The sequence below is a fragment of the Oncorhynchus masou genome, chromosome 29 (assembly GCF_036934945.1).
Source record: "Oncorhynchus masou masou isolate Uvic2021 chromosome 29, UVic_Omas_1.1, whole genome shotgun sequence".
NCBI lineage: Eukaryota > Metazoa > Chordata > Actinopteri > Salmoniformes > Salmonidae > Oncorhynchus > Oncorhynchus masou.
Window position 1 is genome coordinate 58220609 of NC_088240.1, and position 20098 is coordinate 58240706.

Here is a 20098-nt window from a genome sequence, read left to right on the forward strand (position 1 = left end):
AATATTTGACCTATATGAACCCTCCCTGGGTGGAAAGGCCTGTGGGCGGGTTGGGGGGAACAAGCGAGAGGCGGATTTTGCCCTAATATGATTAGATTTATGTTGTTTATGGCTTTGTCCGTAGCTGTAGTCGTAACTCATCTCAACGGAAAGGAACCGGCATCTGGCAAAGCCATTCAAACCTCTCCACCGACGACCAATACATGCTCAGAAAGTGAACTCAGTGGGGTCCAAGGCCACATGACACCTCTTGTGGTGGATTCTCCCCAAAGTAATTAATGAGATGTGAAATGAAAACCTGCTGTCAGGTTGCCCAACTTGCCTTTCATTGCCTTTGCAATGGAGTTCCTCCAATTTGATAGATCCTCGACCATGGAATACCAGACAGAGTAGCGTCACCCCATGATCAACTGGAATGTTCATCTTCAGACCCAAATTCATGGGAGCACTTTGGCATGTTCCGGGCCTTCTTCCATGTAAGGACCAGGTAATGTGGCACAGATGTGAAGCATGATATCACACAAGTAGCAGCTGACGCATGACATTTCCATCTACTATGTGCTGATAAAAGACATTTTCTTCATTGCGTTCACTGGGGTTTATATAAAACCCAGCTGATCCATATTAAACTCAGATCAGACTAAATGGAATGGGATTAGACATACTTCTGTAATTGACAGAATGCTTCTGCAACAGCCTCCTTCAACAACTAATAAAGCTTCAGCTTCTTCATTGCCAATATCTAAGTTTCTGATGAACATTTCAGAGCTAGTCCTGGAGAGTTTGTGTGTAGAGAGAAAGAGAACAACGCACACATCCGGCATGGAGCCGACATTATGCAAATGGTTGTGCGTTTGTGAAGCTCATTTCTCTGAGGACTGTGATAGTGTTGTAAACAATACAGGTGGTGCCACACAAAAGACACAGTGCTCCTGTTAGGCAGGTTGTGTGTACGTGTGTGCATGCATGCATGCGAGTGTGTGTGTTTGTAAGGAAGCATGGTACAGTTCAAACCAGCTGCCTTCCCAAACTCTTAGGAAGAGCTAGAGACCCTAGGCCAGAGGGATGCCCAGAGGAGCAGATTTTATTGGGCAAGGGGGGGGGGGTGTTAGCTGAGACCTTGATTCTACGAGGGTTAACAAACTGAACCGTTTGCTCCATAGCGATAGGCTCAATCCCATGGTGGGAAGGTTGTGATCTGTTATTTCAATAAAGAAGAATACAAGCAGGCTCTATGGTCTGATACTGTAAACAGGTTTCTCTTCGCTTGAGGTGAAACATCACAAACACGTCCCTGATGGAACCCCATCTGCCTACACATTCCACATGCACACGCACACACACGCACACATGCACATGCACATGCACGCAAACACTCCACACAGACCCTTACCACAGGTGCACCCCAATTCCCCATCCCACCACCACCCATGCACGATTGGGTAAAATGAGTGCCCGCGCAAATCCTACCATACCTCGGACACCCTATCTCCCAGGCCTGTCTGTCAACATTGCAGGCTATTAACGATCTCGCTTACCGTTAGCGTTACAGAGTATCACTGGTAACCGGAGATCGTGGGTGAGGGATGGGGTGACAGTGAAAGCTCCTACGGTTTCCATCATAAAACGTTCATATGGCCTTTGCTGACACCCGAGAGTCCAGTTTGCTTTTTTTCTGGGAGGCTTGAGAATCATATAGCACATTGCTAATGCACCTCTAACACACACAGAAAGAGGTTCAAGGGGAGTTCATTTAAACTTAGTTTGATAATCATTTGGCCTGTGAATCTACTCCCACACCCCAGGTCATTTTGTTTTCTCTTTGGGTCCCCTCTGCCCTTTAGAAGTGCCCCCAGAAGCCAATCAATCAATCTCTCTCTCTCTCTCTCTCTCTCTCTCTCTCTCTCTCTCTCTCTCTCTCTCTCTCTCTCTCTCTCTCTCTCTCTCTCTCTCTCTCTCTCTCTCTCTCTCTCTCTTTCAACAGAAAACATTCTGCTCTTTTCTTGTAACGGTGAAACTGATTCGGTGGGGTGGGCATGCAATTAATCATGTTTATTTGTTGGTCTTTTCCCTCTCTCATTTACTAGACGGGATATTTTCAAAAGGCCATCTCCTTTGCCGTAACTTAATCGCAGCAATCAATGGCTGACATACAGTACTTTATTTATGCCAGTCTCAAGGAGCTGAGGGCCTAGGCCCCAAGGTCCTTAGTCATGGCCTGGCAAGCTCCACACCAGCACATAGACAGAGCCTCACAATCTCAGGGAACGCTACAGTAATAACCTAACAGCTCAACTGCCGCGAAAGGCATCAAACACAACACATATGAAGCACCACTATTGCTGAAAGTTACAAAGGCATTGAAAGGGACCTAAAAACTCAGTCCCTATAAGAAATATGTTCTGCTGTGTGTGAAGACATTAGCTGCTCTGCTACTCTAGCAGACCCGCTTTGGAGATGTGATCAGTCTGAAGAAGCAACCAAATACATGACAGCCACATTTTGACATATGCAGTCTTAGAAAAAAAGGTGCTAAATAGAACCATATAGGGTTCTTTGGTTTGTCCCCATAGGGTAACCTTTTTATGAACCCTCTGTAAATAGTTCTACCTGGAACCCTATTAATGGTTTGCACCTGACGTCATAAACAGCTGTGCCTGCCGTGGTGCCCTCAATACTGCTGCCCAACTCGTTAGCATCATTCCATTCAAATCAGTTGCGAAGCATTAGCATTAACACTATTTTCCTCAATAGTTTTATCTATATCACTGAATTAGCCAACATGCCTGTAATATGTTGTGCTGTTGAGTGTAACAATTGCACCGTAATGGAAAGGGTTATCTTCCATCGTATCCCTAAATCATCAACTTCATTAAATTCAACTTGTTCAGCATTGTTACTGTCATCAGTTAGCTACAATTGCTTTCTGATCACCTACCTAACATTAGCCAGCTAGCCATCTTTACATGACGACGGACACCTGAGGAAAGCATGAGGGAATGACGACAAAAGCTTCACACTGGCTACAGCCAAAATGAGGGCCATCCATATGTTTTTATCTACTATATATTTGCATTTTAATGAAATAACCTGCTAATCTATCTCTATTTTAAGAGTGGAGATTGGAGTTGGTCTTTTGATTTCACTGCTAGCCTGCTAGCTACAGCAGTCTTGCAACTATTAGACTTACGCTGAACTAATTGCTATAAGAATAACAAGAAGCAGACGACATTTAGCTGATGCCAACTTCTGAATCTTTTCACAAGGAAAAGTGATAGTCCACTGAGCCCAGACTACGTGCCATCTGTCTTCGCCCACCTTACATCCCATTAGAAAGACACCTGTGACTACATCCTAAACACATTTGAAACCAGACAGGAGATGAAGAGGAAAACGAAAAGGGTAAAGGCTCCACTCGAGGCAGAGGAGGAGGCAGATGTCACAGGAGATCGACGTGGAGGCGGGTGTCACAACAATGCCCGTGGATTTGGGTACACAGGGAGCTTGGAGGAAGAGGTTGTTAAACCCCAAACCTCGAGCAAAACTACTCCAATTACAAACATCACAACACAGGGAAGTACCTCATCTCTATCACCCCACTGGGAGTAATCTCTTTTGTTTCCAGTGGTGGAGTGGAAGGACCAGCGGCTAACAAATAACTGAGAACTCTGGGTTTATTGACAAACTGTCCCCAGAAGATGTTGTGCTGGCAGACAAAAGGCTTCACTGTGAGGGAGTCAGTGGGTTTGGTAAATGCCCATCTAAAGATATCTGCCCATCTAAAGTCACAACTGTTTCCTGCAGAAGTGGAATTCACCAGGGTGTCTTGCTGCTGTTAGAATACATGCGGAGAGAGTGATAGGACTTGTGAGGAACAAGTACACAATCCTCCAAGGAACGATGCCAATTTTAACCTGGACAAGACTGTTCAGGTGGGTTTAAATCAAATTGGATTGGTCACGTACACAGTTTAGCAGGTTTTACGGCGGGTGAAGAGAATTGCTTATGTTCCTCGTTCCTATCAATCAATGCACTAAATGTCAACAAGCATATAATAATCCAATATTTTAGTACAGAATAGATATACTGAGTGCACAAAACATTAAAAGCCTCAATTTGTCGGGGCATGGACTCTACAAGGTGTTGAAAGCGTTCCACAGGGATGCTGGCCCATGTTGACTCCAATTTATTTATTTATACTTTACCTTTATTTAACTAGGCGAGTCACTTAAGAACAAATTCTTATTTACAATGACAGCCTACCAAAAGGCAAAAGGCCTCCTGCAGGGACGGGAGCTTGTATTTTTTGTTTTAAAGAACAAAAATGAAATATAGGACAAAACATTCATCATGACAAGAGAAACAACAGAACACTACATAAAAAGAGATCTAAAACAAGACAGCATGGCAGCAACACAACATGACAACAACATGGTAGAAACACAACGTGGTAGCAGCACACCATGGTAGCAGCACAAAACACCATACACAAAACATTATTGGGCAGCACAAAGGGCAGGAAGGTGGAGACAACAATACATCACGCAAAGCAGCCACAACTGTCAGTAAGTGTCCATAATTGAGTCTTTGAAGGAAGAGATTGAGATAAAACTGTCCAGTTTGAGTGTGTGTTGTAGCTCGTTCCAGTTGCTATAGCTGCAGTGAACTGAAAAGAGGAGCGACCCAGGGATGTGTGTGCTTTGGGGACCTTTAACAGAATGTGACTGGCAGAACAGGTGTTGTATGTGGAGGATGAGGGCTGCAGTAAATATCTCAGATAGGGGGAGTGAGGCCTAAGAGGGTTTTATAAATAAGCATCAACCAGTGGGTCTTGCGACGGGTATACAGAGATGATGAGTCTAGAGTGGAGTATAGAGTGCAGTGATGTGTCCTATAAGGAGCATTGGTGGCAAATCTGATGGCCGAACGGTAAAGAACATCTAGCCGCTTGAAAGCACCCTTACCTGCCGATCTATGAATTACATCTCCGTAATCTGCATGGGTAGGATGGTCATCTGAATCAGGGTTAGTTTGGCAGCTGGGGGGAAAGAGGAGTGATAATGACAGAGGAAAACAAGTCTAGATTTAACCTTAGCTTGCAGCTTTGATATGTGCTGAGAGAAGGACAGTGTACCATCTAGCCATTCTCCCAAGGACTTGTATGAGGTGACTACCTCAAGCTCTAAACCTTTAGAGGTAGTAATCACACCAGTGGAGAGAGGGGAATTCTTCTTACCAAACCACATGACCTTTGTTTTGGAGGTGTTGAGAACAAGGTTAAGGGCAGAGAAAGCTTGTTGGACAGTAAAAAAACATTGTTGTGGAGTGTTTAACACCAAATCCAGGGAGGGGCAAGTTGAGTATAAGACTGTATCATCTGCATATAAATGGATCAGAGATCTTCCTACTGCCTGAGCTATGTTGAGCATACTGAGCTATACTGAGCTATGTTGCTGATGTAAATTGAGAAGAGTGTGGGGCCTAGGATTGAGCCTTGGGGTACACTGCACTCTTTGCGAGAGGTAGTTAGCGAAACCAGGCCAAAGACCCCGCAGGGATACCAATACTCCTTAGCCGGCCCACAAGAATGGAATGGTCTACCGTATCAAAAGCTTTGGCCAAGTCAATAAAAATAGCAGCACAACATTGCTTAGAATCAAGGGCAATGGTGACATCACTGAGGACCTTTATGGTTGAAGTGACACATCCATTACCTGAGATGAAACCAGATTGCATACCAGAGAGAATACTATAGACATCAAGAAAGCCAGTCAGTAGATTATTGACAAACTCTACCAACACTTTTGATTAACAGGGCAAAATAGAAATTTGCCTACAACAGTTAGGATCAGCTTGATCTCCCCATTGAAATATAACACCTCTTTTCCCCCTGCCCCGCTACAAAGTTTCTCCCTGCAGGTGTTCACTGAGTCCGAGGTAATAATGGAGCTCCTTAAATTTGACCCTTTCTTCTTTATGTTTACTGCCCCCTGTCATCGCCAAGCATATCTCTGACCTTTTTAACCTGTCTCTCCTCTCTGGGGAGGTTCCCATTGCTTGGAAGGCAGCCACAGCTCATCCGTTATTTAAATCGCATTAGAAGTGGTGGGAGATGAGGTAGTGTTGGACAGGCAAGGAGGCATGGCTGAGTGAAATAGGAATCCTGACTTAATGAAGTGGCGATTAAATAGGTCAGCCATGTGCTTCTTGACAGTAACAACCACATCATCAACATTAATTAAGGGACATGGGCAGCTGTGAAGAGGGGGGTTTATTCGCCAGGTCTTTAACCATTTCCAGAACTTCTTGGGGTTAGACCCACAGAGAGAGAACTGCTAGCATTCCCGAATAGCCCGAGTGCACTTATTTCTCATTTGCCTGAACGAGAGGCTGCTGAGCCTTTTGCCAAATGCAATTCTTGAGGTGGAGTAACTCTGCAAGATCGCGGTCGAACCAGGGTGTGAACCGGTTTTTAATTTACATTTTCTTTATGGGGGTGTGTTTGTTAACAATATAACAAAAGAAAGCCCAAGCGTCTTCAACAGAGGGGATCAAGCTTAATCTATACCAATTTAAGGAGGCCATGTAATGAACGAAGGCTTGCTCATTAAAGTTTTTTAGCAATCATCTGTGACAAATCTGGACATGTCATTTCACTGAGCAGCCATTACAAACACAGGCTGTAAAACAGTGATCACTAAGGTCATTACGGAAAACACCAGACTGATACCTACCAGGATTATTTCTGAGGATACCATCCAGAAGAGTAGCCTTTTCTGGGTGTTTGGAGTCATACCTTGTGGGATTGGTAATAATCTGAGAAAGATTTATGGAGTCCCATTGCTTTAGGACTTTGTCAGATGGTTTAAGCATGTGCCAGTTAAGGTCACCTAGCATGACAAATTCATATTTCGTGTAATGGGCAAGGAGAGAGCTTAGGGCAGGTAGGGTACAGGCCGGTGCTGATGGAGGACGATAACACCCAGCAACAGTCAAAAAAGAGCAATTTGAAAGTTTAATGCCTATAACCAGCAAATCAAATTGTTTGGGGACGTATTTGGTGGAGACAACCAAGCACTGAAGGTGATCCTTGGTAAAGATTTGGAAGATCTGTCTTGCCGAAAAAGTTTATAACCAGAAAGGTTCAAATCAGTATTCAAAATACTCTTCCTTATCCACGTAATCTGTAATGACCAACACATCTGATTTGGAGCTGTGAACCCACACTTTCAATTGATCCATTTAAGGTAATACACTTCTAGTGTTAACGTGCAGAAAATCCCGGGTTTTTACGAGAGCAGAAATCAGTGAAGCAGATATCAGAGCACAAGTCGGAGTTGGGGCTAGCAACAGTAGATGGGCCAGGGTGTACATGCACATTTCCAGATATCATCAGCATTAATACAATGAAGGCATGGCAGAGGACAGAGAGAGCTCAGCACTGTTGATTTTTGACATTTGAATGTGCATTAGATGGCAATAAGATCATATTGTACAGCAATTTCATCAGGTAACATGAATACAAAGCTTTGTGAAGTTGGCTGGATGTCCTTTGGGTGGTAGACTATTCATGACACACAGGAAATTGTTTACGTGAACAACCCAGCAGCATTGCAGTTCTTGACAGAACCTGGTGCACCTGGCACATACTACCATACCCGGTTTAAAGACACTTAAATATTTTGTCTTGCCCATTCACCTTCTGAATGTTACACATACACAATCCATGTCTCAATTGTTTCAAGGCTTAAAAATATTTATTTAACCTGTCTCCTCCCCTTCATCTACACCGACTGAAGCAGACTTAACAAGTGACATAGCATTCACCTGGTCAGTCTATGTCATGGAAAAAGCAGGCGTTCATAATCTTTTGTACACTCAGGGTATAAATAGTATGTAAACATTATTAAAGTAACCAGCGGCCAATAACTATGTACATTACGTAGGGCATCAGTCCCTAAGGACACATCACTGCACTTTATACTCCTCTGTAAACTGGTCATCTCTGTATACCCGTCGCAAGACCCACTGGTTGATGCTTATTTGTAAAACTCTCTTAGGCCTCACTCCCTCCTATCTGAGATATCTACTGCAACACTCTTCCTCCACATACAACACCTGTTCTGCCAGTCACATTCTGTTAAAGGTCCCCAAAGCACACACATTCCTGGGTCGCTCCCCTTTTCAGTCCGCTGCAGCTAGCGACTGGAACGAGCTGCAACAAACACTCAAACTCTACAGTTTTATCTCAATCTCTTCATTCAAAGACTCAATCATGGACACTCTTACTGAAAGTTGTGGCTGTTTTGTGTGATGTGTTGTTGTCTCCACCTTCTTGACCTTTGTGCTGTTACCATGTTGTGTTGCTACCATGTACTGTATTTAAGAATATTTATATGTATAAATGAATTGTCTGTAAATAGCTTTGTTGTATCTTTCCTATATATATATGCATATACTGTATATAAATAACTATTTGTAATATCTAATGTTGTTCTTGTCTATTACTGTTCTGTAAACTAAACTTGGCAGATGGCAGGGTACTGGGCAGAGGTCATCTGGTGGTGGCTGTTTAACAGTCTGAATCCCTGAGAATAGAAGCCGTTTATCAGTCTTTCGCGGATGGTGCAATTGACGTACCAGGCACAGATACAGCCCAACAGGATGCTCTCAATGGTGCATCTGTAGTTCGTGAGGGTCTTAGGTGCCAAGACAAATTTCTTCAGCTTCCTGAGGCTGAGCTTCTTTGTTTTGTTGACATTGAGGGAGAGGTTATTTTCCTGGCACCACTCTGCCAAGGCACTCACGTCCTCCCTGTGGGCTGTCTGTTGGAGATGTGCGTGGCCACACAGTCATGGTTGAACAGGGAGTACAGGAGGGTGCTGAGCAAGCACCCCTGTGTTGAGGATCAGAGTGGCAGAGGTGTTGGTGCCTACCTTCAACACCTGTGGTCAGCCCGTCAGGAATACCAGGACCCAGTTGCACAGGGAGGGGTTCAGACCCTGAGCCCTGAGCTTAGGGATGAGCTTGGAGGGCACTATGGTGTTGAAGGCTGAGCTGTAGACGATGAACAGCATTCTTACATAGGTATTCCTCTTGTCCAGGTGGGATAGGGCAGTGTGCAATGCAATGGCGATTGCGTCGTCTGTGGATCTGTTGGGGCCTTATGCAAATTGTAGTGGGGCTAGGGCAGTTGTTCCCAAACGTTTTATTGTCCCGTACTCCTTCAAACATTCAACCTCCAGCTGCGTACTCCCTCTAGCACTTGGGTCAACACACTGTCAAATGTTTTTTTTTTACAATACATTTATTAAACATAAGAATGAGTGTGAGTTTTTGTCTCAACCCTCCGCGTGGGAAGTGACAAAGTGCTCTTATAGAACCAGAGCACAAATAATAATAGAATAGTAATTTTGCTCTTTATTTAGCCATCTTACATATAAAACCTTATTTGTTCATCAAAAAATGTGAATAACTCACCACAGGTTAATGAGAAGGGTGTGTTTGAAAGGATGCACATAACTCTGCAATGTTGGGTTGTATTGGAGAGAGTCTCAGTCTTAAATAATTTTCCACACACAGTCTGTGCCTGTATTTAGTTGTCATGCTAGTGAGGGCCGAGAATCCATTTTCACATAGATACGTGGCTGCAAAGGGCATCAGTGTCTTATCAGCTCGATTTTCCAAGGCAGGATACTCTGAGCGCAGCCCAATCCAGAAATCTGGCAGTGGCTTCTGATTAAATAAAAATTCCACAGAACCGCTTCTTGCAATTTCAATGAGGCTCTCTTGTTCATATATTGGTAAGTGGACTGGAGGCAGGGCATGAAAGGGATAACAAATCCAGTTGTATGTGTCATACGTTTGGGGAAGGTACCTGGTAATTGCGCACCCAGCTCACTCAGGTGCTTCTCTATATCCCATTTGACATTGTCCGTAAGCTTGAGTTCAATTGCACACAAAAAATCATACAATGATGGAAATACCTGTGTGTTTTCCTTGTTAATGCAGACAGAGAAGAGCTCCAACTTCTTAATCATAGCCTCAATTTTGTCCCGCACATTGAATATAGTTGCGGAGAGTCCCTGTAGTCCTAGATTCAGATCATTCAGGCAAGAAAAACATCACCCAGATAGGCCAGCCGTGTGAGAAACGTGTCATCATACAAGCGGTCAGACAAGTGAAAATTATGGTCAGCAAAGAAAACTTTAAGCTTGTCTCTCAATTTCAAAAAACTTGTTAATACTTTGCCCCTTGATACCAGCGCACTTCTGTATTTTGTAAAAGCGTTAAATGGTTGCTGCCAATATCATTGCATACAGTAATGCAGAAAATACATGTGAGTTCAGCGGCCTTGCTTTCACAAAGTTAACCATTTTCACTGTAGTGTCCAAACCGTCTTTCAAGCTGTCAGGCATTCCATTGGCAGCAAGAGCCACTCGGTGGATGCTGCAGTTTACCGGGAGCAACTGCTTACACACGCGTTACCACTCCACTATGTCTTCCTGTCATGGCTTTTGCACCATCATTGCACCATCAGTACAGATCGTTTTGATGTTACAAAGCTGTCAAGTACTTAAAAAATATCCTCTCCTGTTGTCCTGGTTTCCAATGGTTTGCAGAAGAGGATGTCTTCCTTAATTGACCCCCCGTAAACGTAACGGACATATACCAGGAGCTGTGCCAGGCCCGCCACGTCTGTTGATTCATCCAGCTGTAACAATTTTCACTCTAGTGTCCATACCATCTTTCAAGCTGTCAGGCATTCCCTTGGCAGCAAGAGCCACTCGGTGGAATTCACTTCCTTGTATGCGAATCAGTAATTGTTTCAAAACATCACCTGCCATGTTAGTGATGCATCGTGAAACAGTGTTGTTTGATGAGGCATTGTCTGTATAGTTTTTTGGGCCTTTCCCCCCAGCATTGTCCCAGCCATATCCGCCGCAGCAGGTAGAATTAAGCTCACCATATAAGACTCTTCTAGCCCCTTCTCATTAATGGTATCTGTTGCTTTTATACATGTCTTACTACTCAAAGTCATCTTAGTTCTCGTTCCAAAAACACGTTTTTCTAATTGTCATGTTTTATTTATAAATGTCTGCACAAGAGTGAAGGTTTCTCGCAAGAGCGTAGTGGTTAATGTGATTGGATGTTAATGTTGGATGTTGTTATTTCACTGAACACTAGATGGTAAAATGTTATTTTTGGCAGTGAAACGAGGCTACACAGGTGAGGAAAAAAACATCACCCAAATATATAGCGCCATTGTAAAATTGAAATGGACTGTTCGAAAATGTGAATCACATTTTTATTTGGCGTACCTTCGACGGTATTATGCGTACCCCTGTTTGGGGATAGCTGGTCTAGGGTATGGAGTTTTTATGGTATAGCTGGGAATTGGTATAGCCTCTCAAAGCACTTTATGATTAGTAATTTAGTTCAGTTACCTTGCTTTAACTCGGGGCCGGCAGCTTTGCGAGGTTTATCGAGCTTAAATGTCTTATTCACGCCGGCCATGGAGATCGGGAGCACGTTGTCCTCATAAGCGGAGGGGGCCCACATCAGTGGCTCTGTGTCATTTTCCTCAAACCAGATTCTGTGCGGACAAATGACTTACAGTAATAAATTGTTGTAACAAAATCATCTACCTGTGTGTTACATAATTTCTTTATGCCATGTTCACATTTTTGTTTTTTGGCAGGCAGTGCCTTGCTCAAGGGAACATTGGCAGATGTTGTCACCTAGTGGACATGAACCAGCCATCTTTCAGTTATTAGCACAATGCTCTTAACCGCTAGACTACCTGCCACCCTTGTCTTGTGCTAAAAGATTTCATGCTGTAGGCTTCCTAATTTCCAATCATAAATCCGAAAATGTAAGAAATATGGCTGATTAACCATTTCCTTGTGGAAATAGTCCCATTATTTTGAGTGAATCGAGTAGAAAGAGAACATTTTAGACAAATACCAACTCTGGAAAGGCAGCATGTTTGTCCAGAAACACCACATCAAACATGAAAAGGCATATGGAGGTTGTGCACAAAGGCACAAAGCTAGTTGCCAAAAGCTAGTTCCCAAATCCATGAAAGAGTAGAAATCTATACACATTTGTGACAATAAACAGAAGCATCAATAATATTTCCAAGTGTAATTAAAAATGGCAATAATTCACATACTCTCAGTGTTCAAAGCACTAGGAACACCTGTGAAAGGTACGATCCCTTATTGATGTCACTTGTTACATCCACTTCAGTCAGTGTAGTTGAAGTGGAGGAGACAGGTTAAAGAATTTTAAGCCTTGAGACAATTGAGACTGGGTTTTTCATGCTCATCGGTGCCCCCTGTGTATCAAGAACGGTCCACCACCCAACTTTCAACACCATGTCGAGTCCATGCCCCGATGAATTAAGGTTGTTCTGAGGGCTAAAGGGGGGGGGTGCAACTTGGTATTAGGAAGGTGTTCCTAATATTTGGTATAGTCAGTGTGTATGTGCCATTCAGAGGGTGAATGGGCAAGACAAAAGATTTAAGTGCCTTTGAACGGGGTATGGTAGTAGGTGCCAGGCGCACCAGTTTGAATGTGTCAAAAACAGCAACGTTGCTGGGTTTTCACGCTGAACAGTTTCCCATATCAAGAATGGTCCACCACCATAAAGGACATCCAGCAAACTTGATACAACCGTGGGAAGTATTGAAGTCAACATGGGCCAGCATCCCTGTGGAAGGCTTTCGACACCTTGCACAGTTCATTCCCCGACAAGTTGAGGCTGTTCTGAGGGCAAACTCAATATTATGAAAGTGTTCCTAATGTTTTGTACACTCAGTGTACATTGCTATGAATGTGAGTAGGGTGACTCCCCTAGCAGGTACTGAACCCAGGCCACCACATCAAGGCCACCAGCATCTTTAGCTGACTCCATCAAGATGATTTAGCAATATGCAAGAGACTATGGTTGAATTACAGGAATTGGAAGGTCAAGAAATGTCTGAGAATGGAATTCTAAATGCAGGTGTATTTAATTAATATTATAAAAGGTATGTATTCACATACAATACATAAAGCTTAGGTTACAAAGCATTAACACGCATTACAAGGCATTATTTTATGCATAATCAGAGATGGAAAGAGAAAAATAACCCATGGCACCCAAAGCTTTTGGGGGAGAAAGAGAAAGAACGCGAAAGAGAGAGAGTGACGACAGCAGGTCAGGAACAATAAGAGAGTGAGAGACAATCAACCCTTTTATATCCCTTTGACCAGGTTTAGATTCTAGATCTGAGCTGTTGCATTACTGTTAACTTCCAATCAGACATCAGACCTACGGGATGTTGTCACAACAGAGATAGCACAGAGAGAATTCCTGAGAAGACAATTAAACCTCTTGCATAGAGTGTTGATAAGAGTCACTTCCAACATTAGACAACTATACAGATAGCCCTTACATTGCTGAAATAAGTCAATAAAATCAATGTTGAGAGAATAGTCAGATTAACTAATGCCTGACATGGACATGGTCACGGTCATGTAGCAGGAAGATCGGAGTACTGAGAACTAAGAAGTTGTGAGTTCAAAACCCAGGGGGACACATGTTGAATAAAAATGACTGAATAAATGAACATGCACAATGTAGTCAAGGTGTGTCAAATATGTAAAGTAAGTTGAAATCACTGTGTGTGTGAGTATTTCTAATCTTGCCAACAGACAAAGAGCTATCAATGGTTCACCAATCAGGGCCTTTATTGGCTTGGCAACAGTAACAAGACTTGATAGGTAAAGTTGTTTTTTTCCAATGAAACATGTCTTGAACATTTTATGTTCCGTGTATGTTTGGTGGGATGTTGATGGAATATTCTCGTAACCCACGGAAAACTGGACAGATTAATGTTTTTGCCATGTTCCCATGAAACATGTCTAGAACATTAATATCTTATATTCAGAGAACATGGTAACCACGCTCTGGGTAAATTCTAGAAGAAATTAGTGAATGGTCTCTTGGAGACATGCCCTACACATCACAGGAACATTCTATGAAAATGAAATAATGACCTAATGAGAATCTTAAGGGAACGTTCTCTAAAGTTGTGGGAACGTTTTTTGTTAACTGGGGAGAGAGCCGTAAAGAAACTTTGTCTCATGAAGACGATACAGCTGCCCACTGGGTTCTATCACACCGCTTAACCACTTAACAACAGGAGACAAACAGAATAAAGGATCAAATAAAATAGCAAAGCTCACAAACAAACAACCAAAACACAGAGAAATAAATATTCCAAAAATAAAAAATCAGATTCAGCTGTGTTTAACAATCGTTGGCATTAAACATACACTGGTTTATATATGCCTACCGCATTGAGAAATAGCTTTTATGATATCCAAAACCTTGCTTCAGTGGTTTTCCTCTCTCGAAAGTGTGTGGCTTTTGGAGGAAAACAAAATGGCCACTCCCTCCAGGAGACATAGGGTCAGAGAGGAATGCTCTTCAGAAACCACAATGTGAGTCCCTTTTAGAATGCTCCAGGGCTGAATTTCATTTTCAAAGAGAGAAAGAGAGACAGAGAAACAACAAAATGTAAAAGATGTTTGGTTCCGATTATGTCACGCTCCCGGTCCCATTCTTGCAGGTCATGGGATGGGATTTAGAGGTGGGCATGCACAGAAATTAAACATTGGCGTCAGTCACGGCACTGGAAATAGCATCTGGAGGATGGCCAGACCATTCCAGTATCTGCTGGTGTGGATCCATTTAGGCTTTAGCCGGTGGTCAAACTTGTGGGAAGAACACAATGGCTTTTGGAATATTTCAAGTTCAACATTGAAGTCATGCCATGTTTCCTCCAATGATGGATAAACAATATTTGTATATCTATGGTTTTCTCTGTTAAGGCACCCAATTGCTCTCTTGGGCCTCACAGTGGCTGATAAATCAAATCAAATGTTATTTGTCACATGCGCCAAGTACAACAGGTGTAGTAGACCTTACATGAAATGCTGATTGAGTCTGTACAGGAAAAGGAGGACCGTGCACGCCCCCATTCTCATCGAAGGGGCTGTAGTGGAGCAGGTTGAGAGCTTCAATTTCCTTGGTGTCGACATCACCAACATACTAGAACGGTCCAAACACACTAAGACAGTCGTGAAGATGGCACGACAAAGCCTATTCCTCCTCAGGAAACTAAAAAGATTTGGCATGGGTCCTGAGATCCTCAAAAGGTTCTACAGTTCCAACATCGAGAGCATGGTTGCATCACTGCCTGGAACGGCAATTGCTCGACCTCCGACAGCAAGGCACTACAGAGGGTAGTGCGTACGGCCCATTACATGACTGGGGCTAAGCTGACTGCCACCCAGGACCTCTATACCAGGCGGTGTCAGAGGAAGGCCCTAAAAATTGTCAAAGACCCCAGCCACCCCAGTCATAGACTTTTCTCTCTACTACCGCATGGCAAGCGGTACCGGAGTGCCAAGTCTAGGACAAAAAGGCTTCTCAACTGTTTTTACCCACAAGCCATAAGACTCCTGAACAGGTCATCAATTGGCTTCCTGGACTATTTGCATTGTGTGCCCCCCCAAACCCCCCTTTTACAATGCTGCTACTCTCTGTTTATCATATATGCATTGTCACTTTAACTATACATTCATGTACATATGTACATACTACCTCAATTGGCCCAACCAACCAGTGCTCCAACCAGTGAGGCACGACATTCGCCCTGAGGAGCGCGTCCTCAGTTTAATGCCACCTGAGTCAGCTCTCCGTACTCGTCCTGAGGAGCGTGCTAGCCATCTGGTGAAGACTGTACCGGCTCCATGCACCAGGTCTCCAGTATGCCTCCCCAGCCCTGCATGTCCTGTGCCAGCTCTCCGCACTCGCTTTGAGGAGCGTGTTATCATTCCGGTACAATGTGTGCCGGTTCTAAGCACCATGTCTCCAGTGCGCCTCCACAACCCGGTACGTCCTGTTCCAGCCTCCAGCGACAGTCTGCGGCCCGAGTCTCCAGTGATGATCGATGTCCCGAAGCCTCCAGTGATGATCTATGGCCCGAAGCCTCCAGTGATGATCCATGGCCCGAAGCCTCCAGTGATGATCCATGGCCCGGCAACGATCTACGGTCCGGAGTCCCCAGTGACGATCTACGGTCCGGAGTCCCTGTCAATGATCTACGGTTCGGAGTCCCCGGTTACGATCCAAGGTCCGGAATCCCCGGCGACAATCCACGGTCCGGTTCCTCCGGCGACGATCCCCGCACCAGAGGCACTACCGAAGCTGGCAGATCCGTGAGCGGAGCGCGGTCTACATCCTGCAAAGGAGCCGCCACCGAGGCTAGATGCCCACCTGGACCCTCCCCCATTGAGTCAGGTTTTGCGGCCGGAGTCCGCAGATGTGGGGGTACTGTCACGCCCTGACCTTAGAGAACCTTTTATTTCTCTAGTTTTGGTTAGGTCAGGGTGTGACTAGGGTGGGGTAGTCTAGTTTTTTCTTTTCTATGTTGGCCTGGTATTCCCAATCAGAGGCAGCTGTCTATTGTTGTCTCTGATTGGGGGTCATATTTAGGCAGCCTTTTCCCACCTGTTGTTTGTGGGATCTTGATTTTGTATGGTTGCTTTTTAGCCCTACAAAGCTGTACGTTTCGTTTGTTACTCTTTCTTGTTTTGTGCCGGTTATCATAATAAAAAAATATTAACCTACCCCACGCTGCATCTTGGTCCGACCATCCTTCCAACAGTGATCGTGACACAATGTGTGGGGGCACCAGTTTCGAGGTAACTGAGGTAATATGTACATGTAGGTAGAGGTATTAAAATGACTATGCAGATAATAGTCAGATAATAACAGAGAATAGCAGCAGCATAGAAGAGGGGGGGGTGGTGCAAATAGTCTGGGTAGCCATTTGATTATCTGTTGAAGACTAGTATGGCTTGGGGGTAGAAGCTGTTTAGAAGCCTCTTGGACCTAGACTTGGCACTCCAGTACAACTTGCTGTGTGGTAGCAGAGAGAACAGTCCATGAATAGGGTGGCTGGAGTCTTAGGGCCTTCCTCTGACACCACCTGGTATGGAGGTCCTGGATGGCAGGAAGCTTGGCACCGGTGATGCACTGGGCCGTACGCACTACCCTCTGTAGTGCCTTGAGGTCGGAGGCCAAGCAGTTGGCATACCAGGCAGTGATGCAACCTGTCAGGATGCTCTTGATGGTGCAGCTGTAAAACCTTTTGAGGATCTGAGGACCTATGCCAAATCTTCCCTTTGTAGTCTATAATAGTTTGCAAGCCCTGCCACATCTGACGAGTGTTGGAGCTATGGTAGTACCATTCGATCTTAGTCCTGTATTGACACTTTGCCTGATTGATAGTTCGTTATTGTGTAGACTCCAGATGTGTAGGGCTCTGAGCCTATTCTAACCAAACCAAATCATTCTGAATCTGATCAGTGCTAAATTAGTCCAATTGGAGAGCAGAAAAATGGTGGATGAAAGAGGCCAAAGCCAGAGACCACAACCTCAATGAGGAGGGAGGAGGTCACATTTCTGGGTCTCGAGTCAACATGATAAGAAATTGGAGGAAGAAAAATCATCCTAAAAAATTTGATGAAAGATGAATCTTCCTTTAACTATTATAAACTTCAGTTCACAGTGATATGCAGTAAAATGTTAATTTTCCTCTAATAATCCAAAGTCTATTTTCCATCCTAATGTTAGGTCTTATAAAATGTTGTAAAAGTGACACCTCTTCAATTCACACTCTATAAAGATAACTGAATAGATCAATGGACACTACTGTGTGGTCCTGTAGTTTACGTTGCTGGAGTGGTGCTCGACCTGCAACTGTAACCAAGGAGACATTAGTTTCAGCTGACTGGAGTTGTTTACAGTAGTTGCCCCAGGCCTCTCCATGGAACTAAGTGGAAACTGTCGTCCTTGAAGTGAGACATTGCTCTCCCTATCTCTTTCTTGCCTGAGGCAACCGAGGTGCACCCCCTGAAGACTTCTTCAGCATTTGATAGGTCACATTTTCCTAACTGAACTACAGGGTATTAACAAAATACAGATGCCAATTTGAGAGAGGAAGAGTGTAAGGCAAAAAGATCATGACACTGCAGAACATTTTCCAAAGTGCTTTCAGTTGGTATGAAAAAAATAGAAGATCTGTTATGAATGAGGATGTTGGACTAGGTAGACCAATTGTGTTTCCATTTCATTTTGAATGCAACTTGCTGTGACTTGATGACTGAATCAAAATGTGCTGCGTTGTTTAATGGGGTAATTGAAATCTGTAAGACAAAAAGCTATTGTGTGAATTTGTTTACATCTGAAATACAGGCATTTTGCCTAAAGTTAGCCTGCAAAAAAACTTTTAATAGAAATTGGCTGCAAAAGTACATTGTGTTTGTGATCCTTCTAGTATTGCACGCAGAGGATTAAAATTCAACACAACACCATGTAGCTTATCAGAATAATGTGTACTATACACTCGCATTAAACACACTCAAAAAATACTTCAGCACACTCACACACAGGCCACTTCTGTTGGCTGGTGAAGAGAAAATAAACAGGATGGTTGTGGTTTGTAATTGTCAAGCAGCAAAACAATAGCATTAATAAACCTCATATTGCTGAGTGGGACAGGAAAGACAGAAAAGAATCAGCAGGGAGCAGCAGTGATTCATACACTCTGAAAGTATAAAAACACACATTTAAATCTGCTATTTCTACATTCATTTCAAGATATTTGTCACGCCCTGACCTTATAGATCCTTTTTATGTCTCTATTTTGGTTTGGTCAGGGCGTGAGTTGGGGTGGGCATTCTATGTTGTTTTTCTATGTTTTATTTTCTATGCGTTTGGCCTGGTATGGTTCCCAATCAGAGGCAGCTGTCTATCGTTGTCTCTGATTGAGAACCATACTTAGGTAGCCTTTTCCCACCTGGTGTTTGTGGGTAATTGTTTTCTGTTTTTGTGTCTGCACCACACAGAACTGTTTTGGTTTCATTTCGGTCTCTTTGTTGTTTTTGTCATTCAGTGTTCTGTTCTATTAAATAATCATGGACACTTACCACGCTGCGTTTTGGTCTGATCCTTCCTACTCCTCATCTGATGAAGACAAAAATTGTTACAATATTCCAGATATAGTATACAAATTGATTATGGAAGAATATAACTTATAAATGCCTCAGGAGCTTAGTTCAACTGTCTTACCCCACCAGAATGCAAAATATAAGCTTGTAAACAAACAAATCCTTAACAAACCCTGCATAGCCTAAAAATATAGTTTAAACTATAATTTTGATCTTATGGATGGTCAGTCCTTGCATCCATAGCTCTGTCTATGAATTTGAGAGTGGTTACATTTCTCCAGCCCCATCCCTATGCAATTTACCAGATCAGTGGTGGAGTAACTGCTTTGTTAATGTTGCAACTGCAGATTGCTTTAAATTTTGGCAAAAAAACAATTACATTGATGTTGTGATTGTTGATGGCACTACAAGCTCTTGACCAGTATAGCTGATAGAGATAGCATTCTAGTCTGGGATTGATTAAAAAAAACACGGTATATCTTTTCAGGTGCACAAGGGTCTTTAAGGACAGCAGGGTAGGGGAACGTAAAGTGAAAGAGAAATTAGCTTTGGTTAGGAATTCTCATGAACAATCACAGGACGCAAAGCCAGTTCCTGTCTAGGTAGCTGTCGATATGGAGCAGCTACCTCTAATCCTGGAGGTCGTCCGACCCTGTGCCGCAAGAGCCAAAGCAACCCATCTGGCTTTGATTCCGCACCACATTTGGTTACTTAAGACAAACATTATGAATAGGATCAGCAGATACTCTCCTAACACCTGACGTGAGATCAGTTTTGCATTTTCTCGCCCTAATGGTGAAGGTTAGAATTGTGGGAGTGTAAGCTGATCCTAGACCTCACTGGTGGCTATTTACTTCTATGGGACTTTCTGTCAGTTTTCATCAGCCAACCATCTTAACTTCCATGAACAAATTCCTAATCCTCTAGACCAGGGATTCCCAAACACTCAGGCACCCCTTCCAGAAAAATGTGCAGGTTTAAAGCTTATTTCTTGCAAATCTACACATTTTGTCAATGGGTGCAGAGA